The sequence below is a fragment of the Erpetoichthys calabaricus genome, chromosome 1 (assembly GCF_900747795.2).
Source record: "Erpetoichthys calabaricus chromosome 1, fErpCal1.3, whole genome shotgun sequence".
In the NCBI taxonomy this organism is placed as follows: domain Eukaryota; kingdom Metazoa; phylum Chordata; class Cladistia; order Polypteriformes; family Polypteridae; genus Erpetoichthys; species Erpetoichthys calabaricus.
Window position 1 is genome coordinate 174,613,642 of NC_041394.2, and position 17,171 is coordinate 174,630,812.

Below are 17,171 nucleotides of genomic sequence, written 5' to 3' on the forward strand. Positions count from 1 at the left end.
ATCAGAATTTGAATTTAAGATATTAAAAATATACTTTTGAATAGTTAAAGTACGAATTACAGAGTTCTCAGCATTAACTAGTCAGAATGTGAATCAGAGATACATAATAATATATTCAGTTGATTTTTTTTCCTATTGTTTAGTCACATTTTAATTGTGCATATATCTTTCAACAAATTTTGACCATAATTGGAAATAGACATGCCTATGCAAAATGTAACTGAAGATAAAACTTTATTTTGGATATCATAAATTATAGTGCGTTAAAGGTGTCTGCAATTATAATTTGTCTAGTCAACTGAAGAAGTCTGTCAGTTGTGTATATCAGCAAACATATTAGAAATATCTTTGCCTTTGAAATGTAATTAATATGATTCTTGGAATATAAAAACTTACACTGGTTCCATTCCATTTGAACTAGTGTGGTGCTGAGGTGTCGCCCGTCGCATGGCTACACTCGGGTCCCAATCCTGAGTTGGTTCGTCATGGGGTGCAGCAATGCGCTAAACCTAAACCTTGGAATATAAAATTGTAATGGAAGGCGCTTCGGTGGACTTTTGGTGTTTTGCTAATTGTCTGGGGCGATTTGCCACACAGCAGCCCAGTTTTCCGCCCATACTGTATTACCAAAGATGTGCCAGATAGGTTAATTGTCTATTCCAGATTTGCCGTGTGTTTAAATAGACCCTGCGATGGACTGAGATGTTTCTTGCCTTGAACCCAGTTTTGTGAGGATATACTCCATGACTCTGCCCCCAGAATTACAAGAGTTTGAGTGTTTTATGTCAGTAACACTTCGCACGATAGGTAACATGTTAATACGGCGTACCTTTGACAGTCTTTACTGTCTGGCAGGTCACTGTTAAAAGCCCGGCGTCAACTAAGCCGCATGCGCGTTGACACGAGAGGATGCACACTTTTGTCTGTTAATATTTAAAGCGTTCAGTGTGTTACACTGCGCAGTAGCAGATTTTTTTTTATGCTTTAAATATCGATCTCCATTTCTGCCTGCACAAACTTTAATATTTGCCCAGAGTTTTGGCGATTTTTCGCAATGAATGTGTGCACTATCTCTGTGCTTTTAATGTTTAAATGAGAAGGTGCGGGAAGCGACACTCGCACAGTGATTCCTTCAATGAGCGCCTGTTTTCTTGTGTACCGCATGCGCAGTCAACGAACCTTAAGAAGGGCGCGTGGACTCACGTGCAGGTACACGTTGATTTTCTCTCAGTATTCATGGGCGACAAAAACACACAAACATAAAAATGCCGGTTCGATAGTAAAAGCTGGTTTCGAGTAAAAACTACCACAGCATAAGTGGATGACAAAATAAACAACCAGGACCAAATAAAAGTTGCCAACATTTAAGGACAAAAAGCGTTATAACACGTCCTTGTACATGCAAATTGAATTACTTGTTTTAGTAAATTTCTATTTTATTAGTAAAGCGGGGCAAATTAACACTTTAGTTTCCAGAAGGAAGTTTGCAGGGGTGTAGCGCAGAGCTCTGGCCCCTATATACTGTATATGCAGTCTCTCTTCCTGTCGAAAACAGCATTTTCATTCCAGGCTTTTAGTGCTCATCCCCAAACCCCCAATGGCCTTGGGTAATCATTAACCATTTTGCCCCCACTACGATGCTCAAGCTTGTGAGGGAGTGACATAATGGAGTGCAGGTCAGTATGACAACGAAGTGCTGACATACATTTACCTTGCTGTATTGTTAGAATTGTGTGCGATGACCCAGTACATGTACAATTTTCCAATTGTTTATTTTGTAATAATTTGCATTCTTTAGCATCATGTAGAGAGAAAGAAATGATTTTCACTCACGGGCGGTTATACGTGGCGTTGTCATGATGTAATTCCAAACACTGAATCAAAATTTAATGCGATATTAATGAAAAGGTAAAAGTGAAAAGAGAGCGAATATATGGATATAGGTGATATGACAGAAGTATGTAGATATTGTTTGGCTTTACTGTAAACTTTAATTCTTCGCATTTATATAGCGCTTTTCTCAGTATTCAAAGCGCTCAGCATTTGCAAGTTAAGGGCATTGCTCAAGGGCCCAACAGAGCAGACTCCCTATTGGCATTTACGGGATTCGAACCGGCAACCTTCCGATTGCCAGTGCAGATCCCTAGCCTCAGGGCCGCAAGTCGGAGACTTGTAGAGCGTCTAATTCGTGTTGCTATCAGGGAAAAGTAGTGTTTCTTCCCAATGAAGAGGCCTAGAATTAAAAGTTTTATTGTTTGGTGAAAGTGAAATCCATATACGCGAGCGACAGAGACGTGAATTTGCTGCATGTTGTTAAGTGAAGCGACCAAGGGGCAAAGCACCCTAGTATATCAATATATTCATAATCAATCTTGTATAATCCAGTTGAGGCTCACAGGGGCTGGGGCCTGTCTCAACAGCTTGCACTATAAAGCATTTACTTAAATACAGATTAGAAGATATAGAAATGGTACTTGACACATATAGTTTGCTGTTATTTATACTTTTTATTGTGCAGCTTATCCAGAAAAGCTTATTCATGACCTGTTCCTTTAAGTGTTATTTTGTAACAAATGTTTTTTTTTAATTTAATTTCATATGTGACAGAAACAATTGATATCAGAGATAGAACTAAGCTGACGTGTATTTAAACTTGGCATGAACGTCATGTGTGCAGTGGGATACAGGCTAACACATTTGTGTATAGTGCTGAAAAAAAATGGCACTGTAGGTGTGTTTCCATGTTTGATATAAAAAAGGCATCAAATTACAACTCCATCCCCACCTCAATCACCCAATTTTGGAAACTAATCTACACCCATGCAGTGCAAATTTGACCAGAGTATCCAAATTGTAAAGTCATTAGAGTAAGCCTCTGGTGAGTTACTATGCCAAATTTTTTTCATATTATTCTTTAGTCACTTTAACATCTGTTAAATAAATTCTAGAAACTGACTGACAAAGGTTTATTAGTGTAATAATAAGGCTGTTAGAAGAGCACGGAAGGCTTAAACAAAAATAGTGAAGTTGGTCTAAGTAAATGGTAGAGGGCAGGTTAATTTTACAATCTGATGTTAGTGATATAAGCATGATTTACCACCACCATCAATTTCTAAACCTGCTTAGTCCTGAGTAGGGTCACAGGTGGCTGGAGTCTTTCCCAACAAGATTAGGGCAAGGTGAACACACACACACACACACACACACACACACACACACACACACACACACACGTACACACACACACATTACGTCCAATTTAGCATCACTAATCCACCCAACATGTCTTTGGACTATGGGAGAAAACCGGAGAACAACAAGCATGATTGAATAGGTGTGAAGTTATTTTTTAAAATTGTGATCTAACTCACCCCAAATTATGTACATCTTGCTATCCAAAGATTCTAATTGTGAATGTCACATGTAAAGACTTTGCTTCTTTCTCAGACAATTTGGGATCACAATAAACCTTATCCTCTAAAATGCTCTGTCTGGAGTAGTACTCAATAGGATATCCCTCATTAATGAACAATCTGTTGGGATAACATACACTGCACTGCCAACTGAGAGAATCCAAGCCCGTCTACCATAACACATTTGAAAAAGGATGTCCTAATTAGAAAAACATGTTATGAGAAACAGCTCAGTGTTTTGTTTTAGAATCTAGCAAGCTTTTTTCAATGCTGTCCTCAGTTACCTGAGAATTGCTAACCTCTTGGATATTTCAATATTTCTGAGTGGTTCTTCATATTAAATCTTTTAATTCTTTTAGAGGATGAAGTATCTAAATTAAGCAAGACACGATACAGCATTTTTTACTGACTTCTAATGTAGTAATTGTAATGCAATCCTTAAATTAAAAATATATAAAAAAACAATCAACTGATTTGACTATTTAAAAACATATTAATTTAAACAAACTGACAATAATACAGATTGAATTGATGGCGAAGACTCAATTACTTTAGCATTCAAGTTCTAACTATCACTGCCTATGGCCAACTGGCACAGAAACTCCAAGATATATTTTAAAGCTGTGCATTGCACATACTATAGATTCATTTTTCTTTATCCTCCTTGCAGATTTTATGATGGCATGCAATTGTGGATTATTTTTTAAACATCTTACACAAATTTTAATAAAAACAAACAAAAAAAATTCTTAACGAATATCTGGGTCATTTGGTAAGTATGTTGATCAGATTGTCTGACCTTGATCAGTGAGTGAGTCATCTTTAAGGTCTCTTAATCTAGTTTGGTGGCACAAGTATCAAGAGCCTATTACAGCAGCACTAGGTGTAAGACAGGAAACATCCGTGGACAGAGAATTTTTCATCACCAGGCCGACTTATGCGAATGGACATTTACACTGGGCCAGCTTCTCTGATACTGTATTTATGTCTTTGGGTATAGGGAAAGAAAAATGGAGTACCCTGAGAAAATCACATACAAAACATGGGAAAAATGTGTTCTATACTAAAAATAATTCTTGCACGGTTCAAATACAGAAGACTAGCACTGCCTTTTCAAGGAGCCAACGACTGTACAACCATGTAGCCTTATCCAGAAGTGTATTTGTTGAAGAATAAGAAAAGGCCTGTACAGTCGTGTCACAGTAACTGATATGTAGCCATCAATGATTCTGATAAAGCAAGGGCTTTTCTCAGTTTTGCTTGTAAATTAACTGAAATAAATTAGCCATACTTTATATTTTTTCTGTTATCTGTTTCACCCTAGCCCAACCATGCCATTACATTAGACTGATTCCGCCACAGAAAATGTCCTTTAACTAAAAGGAAAAGATACTGCTTGAGGCAGACTGTGAAGAACTTCAATTTTACAATGAGAGGACACCATTACACTTGTTTAGATACATAATAGCTACTATAAGTTTCCTCTGTATCTCATTCAGCCAGTTCTTAAATTATGTCGGGTTTTATCTGGTGAGTGTTGGGAATCATTGTGCTACAAAGATCTAAAGGTGGAATTCCTGTAAGGTAATTCAAGAGAAATAGAATAATTTCAGATTGTATGAAATTTGTCACAAACATGATTGTATTTCATTCTGAAATGGGAATGATGAATACAAGACCTAGTATACAATATTTTAATGATAATTATTTATGGTTTGGGAGAATTGAGCCAGTAAACAGATATGTGCAGAGTTTATGCAATTTTTATAAATCATCAATGCTTCTCTACTGGCATTGTGTATAGTAGTGTGAATTGCAATGGCCTTGTGTCCTGTACAGGTTTGACTCCTGCCTTGTGGCTGTTCAAGCCAGTTCAGATTTTTGCTGCTCTTATTTTGGTCTGTGCAGATTCAGAAACCTGAAGGCTTGTTTATGATACTATAAAGCAGCAGCTTCACTAATCTAGTAAATTTAATCATTATGTTCTTAACACCTCCTTCTGGACATTTTTAGAGTTGCAGCTATTAAATCTTATATCTGCATATTTTATATCCCTTTCAACCCGCTATATTTTCAAGCTTTTGATTGTTAGTAAACATAAGAAGCTTTCTTATGTTTCTGTATCAGTGAAACTAGCAGAAACATCTAGTTTTACTGTAAATTATATTGATACTAAATTGAATTGAAATCAATTTAATTAATCTACACTTTGGTTTGTGTTTATGTACATACTTAATTTTTATTTATTCTATAGAATCAATAATTAGTTGCTGGCTCCATTAAGAAAATTGTGCTTCCTTTTTATTTTAAAGCAAACATGATAGCCATTTGAGAACTTTAAGGTACTTTTGCTGTTTCTTCAGATAAAGCCTTTACACCTATTTACTTATTTATTATTTTAACTTTTTTTCTGCCACAATAAGCACTAATGTTAGACTAGCGCTTATTTATATTTCTCTCTCTCACTATTATCCTGTTCTTAGTTGCTACATTAAATAAGTCAACCTACACACCTTCATTAATATGATGATTAAAGAGGGAATTTTGTTCTCTTGCAGATTTTGCAATACAGAGAAATGAGGACATGGCAGATTTAGTGACAGAAACTGACATAATACTTAACCATCCAAATGAATTACTGATTAATCACTGAAACAAACTTACATAAATATACAAATACCCTTAATTTAGCAATTATTACCCTAAGTTACCACTTTGAGTCAATTTTAAAGAATTTTTCAAAAATTAGTATAGAGTATAACCATGTTTTGAAATAAGTAGTTTCAGAAGATTAAAAAAATAAAACAATGAATACTTTATAGAACAGGAGTAAAGATACTTCAAAATATAATATACTAGCTCTTGTCTGGCATGATGAGCCGTCTAGTGAGTCTTCACTCATAAGGAGAGTCAGCAGGACTTCAGTATATAATATTCAGAAAACTATTAGGGTGCACAACTAAGAAATAGTCAGACAAGACAGAAAACATTCATATAGTCCATCTTTATTTACAGTATCTTGCTGTTTATGATGGACATTGTCCCAGAGCACTTACAGAGCAAAGGAATCATCTCTTATATTATGCAAAACCAATTAATGGGGCAAAATAGTTAGCATTACACATAACATGTTGTCAGGGCAAACACAGTCTTTGTTGAAGAACCAAGGAGAAAACAACACAGAAGTGAGTAGACACTAGATCTGAGAGTCACTGTTTGAAACCCAAGGGAGAACAGGACAGACTTCCTTAGCTTACTTAGCGTTGATTGGTGGCAGCATATACTGTATATGAAGAACTTTCTGGAGAATGGGTCTCCACTGCAGGTATAGGATTTGACTATGCTGAGCAGCTTAATCAAAGCCCTTTATGACATTAGTGAGTACAGCAGTAACATATTCAAGAAAATCCTGACGCAGACAGCCAATGGTGGTGGAGCCAGCTGAGGAGTTATGCAACCATCTCTGTACTTGCCTAAAAGAAATAACATTGAAAAACAGCAGTTTATTAGTAGTCAAATCAGTTAGCCTGTACTGTACAGAATGCCTTTCATATCAACATCCAGTTCAAATCTCCTTACATTATCATTGGTTCTAATATTTATTCTTTCAATTTATTATATTGCATTTTTATTTACAAAGTGCCTTTTGCAGACAGAGTCAACAAAGCACTGTACACCATAGAAAGCAATTAATACACACAGTTACAAACAGTTAAAAATAAAATGAAACTAACATTTCAACAAAAAATACGTAAACAGAAGAGCCAAAACGGCTATCCATATGCTAACCTAAAAAGGTGCCTCTTCAAGTGTTTCTTAAATATGTCAAGTGTATAAGCAGCCTATAAAGTACAAGGAAGCCTATATTCCACCATTTCGGTGTAACAAACTGAAAAACCTATTTCCCACGAGTCTTTAGTTGACTACGTGGAACAATATGGAGGCCCTGGGTGGATGACGTAACTTTTCCACTGTTAGTATAATTTTGTAAAATATCTGAAATATACAAAGCTCTATAGCTGATTGCTAAAGTCTTAAAATGGATTCTAAATTCCACTAGGAACCAATAAAGAGATGATAAAATCAGAGTAATGTGAGACAACTTACTAGAGAAGGTTAACAGTCTAGCAGCAGTATTTTGAATAGACTGACGACACAGCAGCAATGTCTTGTTTAAACATGTAAATAAACAATTACAATAATATCAAGAAGTGAATAAATAAAAGCATGCACTAACATCTCCAACTGAGCCTTCGACACTATTGTTATATTCTATTACTATTGTAAAAAGTAGAGCGAGATAAGGACCTAACATGAGCATCAAGTTTTAGAGACTGGTCAAACGTAACACCCAGGTTCTGGACCCAAGATTTAAATAACCCAAGACTGATTTTACTGGGGCAATAATTAAAACCTCAGTTTTTTTAGAATTGAACTGCCAAAAATTAGCAGCTAGCTGTTTATTAATTATACCTTATGAAGGGTGTTGTGGGTTTAAAAAAGCATGAAAGGTGAATATCGTCAGCATAAATGTGATATGAATATCTTTAAAAGAGCTTAAAGTTCAAGCTAAAGGAAGAATGTATTAGGAAAATAACACTATCCCAAGAACTCCCTGCAGCACTCCACATGATAAGATGCTGGGGCTGACATGTACCCATGCTCACTGAGAAACTTCTTTCTGCCAAATAAGAAGTAAACCAGTCTAAGGCAGTCCCAGAGATACCCACACAATTATTTAACCAATTAATTAGAAGCGTATGGTCTATAGTATCAAATGCTGCACTAAGGTCCAAGAGTATAAGGACTGATCACTCCTCCATATCAGCAGCCATCAAAAGGTCATTAGTCACCTTAAGAAAAGCTGATTCTGTGGCATGTTGTTTCCTAAAGCCAGTCTGAAATGATATTTATTAAGAAAAGCAGTCAGGTGTGATTAAACTGCCTATTCTAAAATTTTAGCAAAGTATGGGAGGTCAGAGATAGACCTCAGATTATTAAAATCACAGGGATTAAGATTAGGTTTTTTCAATAGAGGTTGCACAATAGCACACCTATAATAAATTGAAATAAACCCAGTGAGGAGAGAAGAATTTATCAAGGACACCAGATTTGGTCCAATCAAGAACTCGTAAAAAGAGAGAAGAATATCCAACATACAAGATGAAGGATTCAAGTTCTTCAATAAAGTAAGAAGATTGCTAAGAGATACCAGGGAAGAAGAATTCAGCCTGAGGAAGGGGGATCAGCCTACACAATGTTCAGAAAAGCAAAGATATTTGATCAAATGAAAGTAACTTTCTCAACAAAATAGTGTTACTTTTTTCAAACATTAATTGTGATTATATTCTGAACTAACAGAGACAGGAGAAACGATGTCAGTGATAGTGTCAAAGAAAACTTCGGAATTAAGTGTGCTATTTAATATAAGTTTCACAAAATACAAACCCCTAGCATTCCTTAATGTGTTGTTATACTGTAAGTGCAATGCAAATCTTTTAAATAAAGATGGTAAATGTCCAAATTAGTGACCTTCTGTAAAGCTTAATCTTTTGACAGTGGCACCTAGTGCTGCGAATAGATTGATTTAGCCAAGGCAAAAGATTTACCAAACCCGACTACAACCTAATTTAAAAGGTGCGACAGAGTTCAATATATCAGTACAATTGCTGATTAAATGAGTAAACCAATGCCTCAGCATCATCTCATCAAAGCCTTTTTGCTCTATCAAACAGAGTACAAAACTGAGATACCACAGCATCATTGGTAACTTGTGTACAATTAAGTTGTCTAATTGGGGACAGGATCAACAGTATATAGCACATCAAACAAAATACATTTACAGTCACTAAAAATAAGATCATTAAAATCAATACAATCAATATTAATACCATAAGTAAAAACAAGATCAAGCATATTCCCCCCCAATATATGTAGGACCTGAAACATGCTGGGTAAAATTAAAATTTTCAATAATACACAAAAAATCAGATGCAACATTACAGTTCATATCATTAATATGGAGGTTAAAATCACTCATTACAATGGAAAATAGCCAGATTATTTGACTTATTCTGAGCTGACCGTGAATGTTAGTTCAGATGGTCATTGTGAAGTTCTGAAAAATGACTAGCCAGAGCTGAGCAGATGGCATTGTAAAACAGAATAATGAGTAATCAAAAGTGAGTTGATTAGGATAGGATGGGTATCCAGAAGTGGATTTACTATCTGCCATAGCTTATGCTGGACTTGAACTCACACTTTTTTCCAAAAAAACAAAACAAAAGTTGTCCCAGATAAAGGCTAGAGCCAAATATTCACTCCACCTTAATAAAAGGATGAGTGCCTGTGTGTCTGTCTGTGTGTCCATCCAGTTGCTATGTCTTTGTCATTCCAAAAGATGGTGCGCCATAAACATTTGTAGTAATGAAATGCATTGCATTTGTCATTTCAATAGATGGCGCATCACAAACATTAATATTGCTTTTAACAAGTCCCATACCAAATTATATATTAAACCAAACATTATCACTGATGTCTACTTTGATTACTTAGATTTCAACCCATCTTAGACAGGTTGAACAGCTAGTTTTAATTATGAGTCAGTGGTGACTGCTACACTGGGAAAGTACTGTGTATGGTTTAAGGTTCAATAATTTTGTTCTTGTACAGCACCCAAGCAGTGATCTGTGAGTGTTAATAAAGGCTGTGGCCTTTCTCACTGGTTAGCACCATAGTAAGAGAGAGACCACCCTTGATTGAAAACTCAGCTCCCAAACCAGTGCTGTATGTAAAAATGAGACTGACTGTATCTAGCAGATGTGTTTGAATCTTATACACAATTTCCTGCTCTATTCCTGTCAAAGAACTTGTGTTCCATGAACCAGGGAGCTAGTTTCATATGCTTGGGATCTCCTGACAGCATTGCATGTAACCCTTACTGTTTGGCTTGTGAATTGCAAATATCCCCCCTTATTCTTATATTGTTAATGGAATGTGCCTTGACATGCTGGCCATCATAAAAGAAACTATATAATAAAAGATTTACTTGTTTCAACTAGCATAATGTAGCATCTGTTGCCTACCCATGTGCATATGTTACAGTGCACATATATTCCAGTAGTCACATTCACAGAATCCCAGGGAACACAGGCGTAGTTAATCACGCCAACATTTAATTTTACTGACGTACTATATATGGATATGACAGAAATAGAACAATTATGACAAGAACAGGCCATTCAACCTAACATCCAGTAGCTTGTCAATCTCTATGCACCTAACTATTGTACTTCACTATACTTCACTATGCACACATTTGGTCACACACACTCATATAGTTGTCCTACTTTGTAAAAACTCCAATAGGTGATGTCTGAGTACCATGCTAACTGACTGCAATATTTTGTACCTTTGCACTAGCAAAGTGCATCAGAAAGAACCAAATTACAGCAAAAAAGAAGCAATGTGCATTTTTTTTGTAATTATGCATACATACAGTACTTTTTCAGACCTACTTAATTCAAATTAGGGATGTGAGAAGCCAAAGTCTGCCTCAATACCATCAACTGAAATTCAGCTATCAACCCCAGATTGAAAGCCACCCCATCACAATGTAATTTTTATAGTCATGTTTGAAATTCTTTTGGATGTCAAGATTAATTAATGCAGTACAATAATGCCTCAAGCGGCAGTTACAGTTAATCCAATAAATTTAAGATAAGAAAACTGTAAAAAAAAATTCTAACATGTTAACAGCTTTTTGTTCTGTCATAATATGTACATTTATATTAATTTAATAGTTTTTTTTTTAACTGCAAATTGATACTTGTATAAATTTAGTTGAAAATATTGGCCTGGAACATCAGATTGAAATGTTATTACAATTACTGTATAACATCAGGGTTTATGATGTTCCTCATCAGGAGGTCATTACATGGTGTAGTCTAAGGCCTTTTCATCTACAAAACATTGCTTGAGTTCCACCCAATGTCCTCCTCCTCACATCTCCATGAACATTTGCATAGTTTATGGCAACTCTCCATTCTATGGACTTCCCACACAAAGGATTAACAGATTATAACAGTCAATAATTTTCTAACCCACAGTTTTCTAACAAATTCAAAATGATCCTGCTCAAGTCCTGACTGAGACCTAAGACAATGAACACAGTGTGTAGATTTCACTGAATTTGTATCTGTAAATACCTAAACAAGTCACTGTCTGACATCACAGCTTACCCTAAATTATCTTGTAAAATGCCCTAAGGCAGGGGAGCTAAACTCCTTGAGGGCTCCAGTGACTCCAGTGTTTAGTTCCACCCACTTTCTTAATTAGGAATCAAGTACTGTTGGTAATAGAACAAAATTTTTTCCTTGATTTAATTGATTTCTTTTAAAATCATGAATCCGTCATTGATAATCTTTTCCTTAATAACAGTAAAACAATAATGAGATACAAAAGCAAGTCAACAGATGACTAAGGAATCTCAAACCTGTCTTCTCCAAGGGATCATCTTTTTCACACCAGCCAATTTCTTAATTAGAATCCAATTGAAACACATCATTTAATTCAATGGGTTGTTAATACTCTCTTCTGCCACACCAGACATTAGCAAAATTGTTGATTTTAATATTTCTAAGAGCAAGATCGAAATGCTTTTTGGACCAGAACGTGAATATTAATTTTCAGGACCTTCTTTTTATTCTTTTCAAATATTGAATTGAAACAGAAATTTGTATGATGAACACAGAGTGCAAAAGGGATCAAGTTATATTTGGCTAGTGTTTAAGGTAAAAATAAACAATTAACTGCTTTGAATCTTAAAAAGGAAGTCAAAAGGCTACTAATTAAGAAAGTGACTGGAACAAAAACCTGCAGCTCTCCAGGATCAGAGTTTTGACACTCCTGTCCCAAAGAATTTTGAAGCTGTTTCTTTCATGATGTTTAGATCTCAACCTTAAAATCTATGTTTATCTCTTGTATTTTTACATTTCATATCACTCTGGCATTTATATTTTTTTTTTAACTGACTAAGGGGAAGAGGTAACACAATGGTTAGTACTGTACCCATCCAACTTTGCATTTCTATTCTAGCCTGTTTACTGTGAGTGTAGAGTTTGCCTCCTTTTCTTCATCACAGCATTTGTGTGTTTCTGTGTACTTGGGTTTCTTCTTTCTCTTATTAGGTAAATTGACTTCTCTAATTGGGAGCGGCAGTATGTCTTGTGATAGATTGCATCCCCATTCAGGGCTAGTTTACTACCTTGTGCCGGAATGCTGGCCCCCCCCCCCCCCCCCCCCCCCCCCCCCAATCCCCAAAGACCCTGCTGTGGAAGAGGAGTTCAAGAGACCATTTTGTGATAGTATTAGTTGACTATTTACTTTATTTACAGCAATGTTGACATTGAGTTTACTCGGCTATTTATCAATTTCTATATAGTGATTTGAGGTCTGGGCATTGTCAGCCCTTATCCAGTTTTCCTTACCATTTTTTCTGTCTGTGTTATATTTATTTAAAAACTAAGTCTACTACTACGTGATTTTTTTTGTATTATATTGTTGACTAAGATGTAAAATATCTTGTAATGCTGGTTATTATGTTAAGTGAAATTTACATACAAAAACAAAAGTCAGACTGATTGACTTATGTTTGAATTTGTATAGTACTCAAAAAACAATAAATCATAGATGCTCAATCGTGCCCTTACGTAACATGCAGGACACACACACATACAGTAATTTAAAAACACATACTTAATCATACAGTCACAAACAGAGCCACATACAGTGAGCTCATGTTTTGTTCAAGTACCCATAAATACAATACATAAAAATTACACTTAAATGTGGTGTCATATTCAAAACACATTTACACACATCCTTCCCCACTAGTAGTAAGATTTCTGTGTACTCACAACTGTAAGATGAACAGCCATGTGCACATATTACAGTTCAGCTCAATTCACTGAGTATTGCAATTGTAATCTAAAACCAAACAAAAGCAGCCATTAGCCAGAAATAACTGTGTGGTGTAGCCCCCTTCACTTCCCTACACATAATTTGTCCCCCTCAGTTCATGGGTACAAGATATATTCACACACCCACATCTCACCATGCACACATATACAGCTATGAGCGTTGCATGTATGCATACTCATCTCACCTTTGGCTGACTAACTGGCTCACCCCGGTTTTGCACTGAGTACCGCTGGAAGACATCTTGAAATGTAGGAAAAGCCTGTTCCTGCCAGCTGTCTGCTCACGTTGCTGAGGGTCTCAGTGGAAGTATGAAAAGTATTTGCCTGCTGCTGCTGGATAACAACAAAGCTTTTAAGATGACAATTCACATCTAAAGGATAGAGACTGAAGTGTGACCTATACACCCGACTTTTGCCCAAGTCCAGATATTCTGGATCAGGTTCCAGGTGGTGGATAGCTTTCTGCCCACTTGGTTGATCACCCCCTTTCTTTCTGTGAGCTGTTAAAAAATGTTTCCTACATGTCTCAGGCAAGTCAGGCTATGATTAATCAGTTTTTATTTTGTACAGCATCTTTTATGCCAAATACATACACAACTATCACTGAACTAGGACCAGCATGCGACATCCCCCCACTCCTACTCTCTGCCTGTTCCAGTTAGTGCACTGGTGCTCTTGCTCTTTCTTGGGGGCACAGGGCCAGCAATCTTGGCAGCCAACAGACACGTCAGTACAATTCCCACAACTTGAATGGTGGCAAGGCTTAGTGCTCCTGTTGCAATATGGAACATGTTGTCACTGACAAAATCAAAAACCTTCTGGAAACAGCCATGAGTAGTGAATTCCAGCCATCTCAGCTCCTTCTGTGGGCACTGGCCTGTTCCTGCAACCTCTCCGTTGCACACACAACAACTGGATGGCACTGAGCCATTGGGCTGTCCCTTCTTGATCCAATGACCATGGAGAGAACAGCCAGTCTTGGTAGCTGTGCACCCCAACAACAGTCCAGAGCCCTTTGAACATCATCCAAGGCATCAGCTTTCACCTCGTCCTCTGTATAAAGGCGAATGGCTTCCTGCAATCCTTTCTGAAAACCCTCAGCAATGTCCTTTCTGTAGAAGAGTCCAGAGAGGCCAGCAGAGAGGCCAGCTACAAGCACAGCCAGCTGGAAGATACCATACATGCGTAGCAAGCAGCGGTTCTCTGTTGCAGCACTGAAACAGCCAAGGAAATGCCCCAAATGTGACTGCTGCCCAGTTGTTAGCAGAATAAATGGTGTGTTGGGGTAACGGTTAGTGGACAGAACCAGGTAGTCCGCTAAGGATATTTTAGCCCAGATGCCTACTGTGAACATCGCTAACCCAGCTGCCCAGAAAACAAAACTGAAACCCATGAGGGAAAGCTTGAGTAGAGCCATGATGCGGCGCCCGCCCTCTCACTACTGTCCGGTATGTGATGGAGGGCCAGTCTTGTCGTGGAGAGCTACCGTTCTCGTTGGATGCTACCGACTCCAAGGATTCTTCTCTCAGCTGGTAAGGGGGTGCAGCAGAGCTGCAGCGAGGACTGTAGGAGATAGAGTAGGGTTTTCCGAATTCAGCTGGTAGGCCTCTGGGAGAAGAGAGCCTCCTGGGCAAGCCTTTCAGCGCTGTCCTGCCTATCCAGCAAGCCAAGGGCCGCGACAGCACGTCACTTGTCATCACAAAAGCCGTCCCTCTGCAGGCAACCTCACTCTCCGCCTTTTTAATGGCTGGTTGTTAATGTCTGCCAGCCATTAAATCATCTGCTGGAAAAGGGCAGGCTGAACCCAGCGGCACCATAAAACAAGCCGGAATGGAACCTGTAAGGCTCACAAGAGCTGGATCTGCTGCAAAGTAGGCAGCATCAGCTTGGTCTCTGACCTGCTACTGACCCCACTCTGCCTCTTGGGATTGGCTGCCTCTGGAGAGGGAGGCTCATCTGTGCAGAAGCTGGCAACTGTTTCCCCTGCAGCAAATGGAGAGCATGCAATTGCCCTTAGCTCTGTCCTGTCTTGCCAGGGTGTTTCAGCAATGCCTTTTAAGTCTTCTTTTTGTGTCTTGAATCTAGTTAATGCCATCTAGTCTTTCCAATATATGTTGAGTCTTCTCATGTTAGTATTCATTTGGCTTGTTCAGAATGCATTGTGTCCATCATTCTTACTAAGTTGGCCTCATTGTTCATCATCATGTCCAGTTAGGAGTCCAACAGGTATTCCCAATTAATTTATTTCCTCAATATGCCTTGAATTTTTTCAGCATTCCCTTTCACCATGCATCTTCCAACATATTTCTGCACTATGCATGAGCAGTGCTTCTAATTTCTATTTTCTAAAAGTGGTAGTATAAGCTAGTTTTAACTTTAAATGTAATTGTAATCTTTTATTGATTAGTATTTTTGATATCTGTCTATGAACTTACAATGTAGATTTACAATAGGCAAAAATGTCTTGTTTAACCAAAATTTCTACCTTTAATTTAATTACACAGATTGTATTAAATTTCATCAGTGTAACTGTTTTAGAGTGCTTCTTCATTATATCTGTTGAAATACTCGCTTTTTTAAGATTCCAATACCGGGCAAATTATACACACATAGTCCATCCTTGATTTACAGTATATGATGTCACTTACACTCAATGAACTTTTAGAAACGTGTTTTAGTATTATTATGCCATCTCTAACCATAGACTCATAACATACTAAATACAGGGTTATAGGGAATTATTCATGGGATATTTTTATGAAATTAAGTGGAAACACCAGTGGGAATATACAAAATGGGGATCAATAAGTAAACAACTCAATAAAACCAGTAAAATGAAACGCCTCAGAGAGCCTCCTGTTAAAGAGTCTGACTGGAATGAAATTCTGTTGATGTTGCAACCTTGTAACCCTGGGAAGAACTGAATATCACTTAACTGTTTTAAATCTGGTCTGTACAGTGGTGAAAATTGCTGACTCACAACTTCAAAGTCCTAGGTTTAAATTCCAGCCCAGGAACTGTCATTTTGAAGTTTTGTGTTCTCATGACTGTGTGGATTTCCTCAAGGTATAGCGGTTTCCTAACATATTGTAAACATATGCATGTTATGATGTCAGGGAAAATTATTCTAAATTGATTTTATAAGTATGCATGTGTGTGTGTTTGTATGCTCTGATGTTTCAGTCAAGCTTAGCACCTGATAGGCTAAGGCCTCACATAACCTTGTATTTAAATAGCTATATTCCGAAAATAAATGAAGGAATGCTTTTAACCCATCTGCACAGTTTCCACAATTGATAAAAAAGTGTGAAAGTTGTTGGCTGGTTTTGTCATGGGCTATGCAGTTTTTAAGATATAATTATATCAATCAACCATGCTTTTTATGAACTGGTTTAGTCCATTTCAGAGTCTATCCTGGCACAACGTAGGAAAACATTCGTAAACGCCAGTGTATTGCAGGATACTAACACTAGCACACAGGGAAAATATGTGCAAGTTTTATGTAGACATTGACTGGGCAAGGACTTAAACACAGTTTTATTTAGGGGTGAAGCAGCAGTGCTAAGAAGGTGCCACCATGCTTCAGTTATTATTACATACAAATGTAATGTGTAGAAATAATAATTACATTTTTATTTAATACGTTTGGAAAACATTTTACCAAATAATAGATAAGTTTATATACAACCCCAATTCCAAAAAAGTTGGGATGCTGTGTAAAACGTAAATAAAAACATAATGCGGTGATTAGCAAATTTTATAAATCCATACTTTATTT

At 37.1% G+C, this 17,171-nt stretch overlaps 1 pseudogene; it reads right to left on the minus strand.

Moving 5' to 3' along the window:
- Positions 1-6,293: 6,293 nt before the first annotated feature.
- Positions 6,294-15,370, minus strand: LOC114657070 (tetraspanin-7-like; annotated as a pseudogene).
- Positions 15,371-17,171: the final 1,801 nt, after the last annotated feature.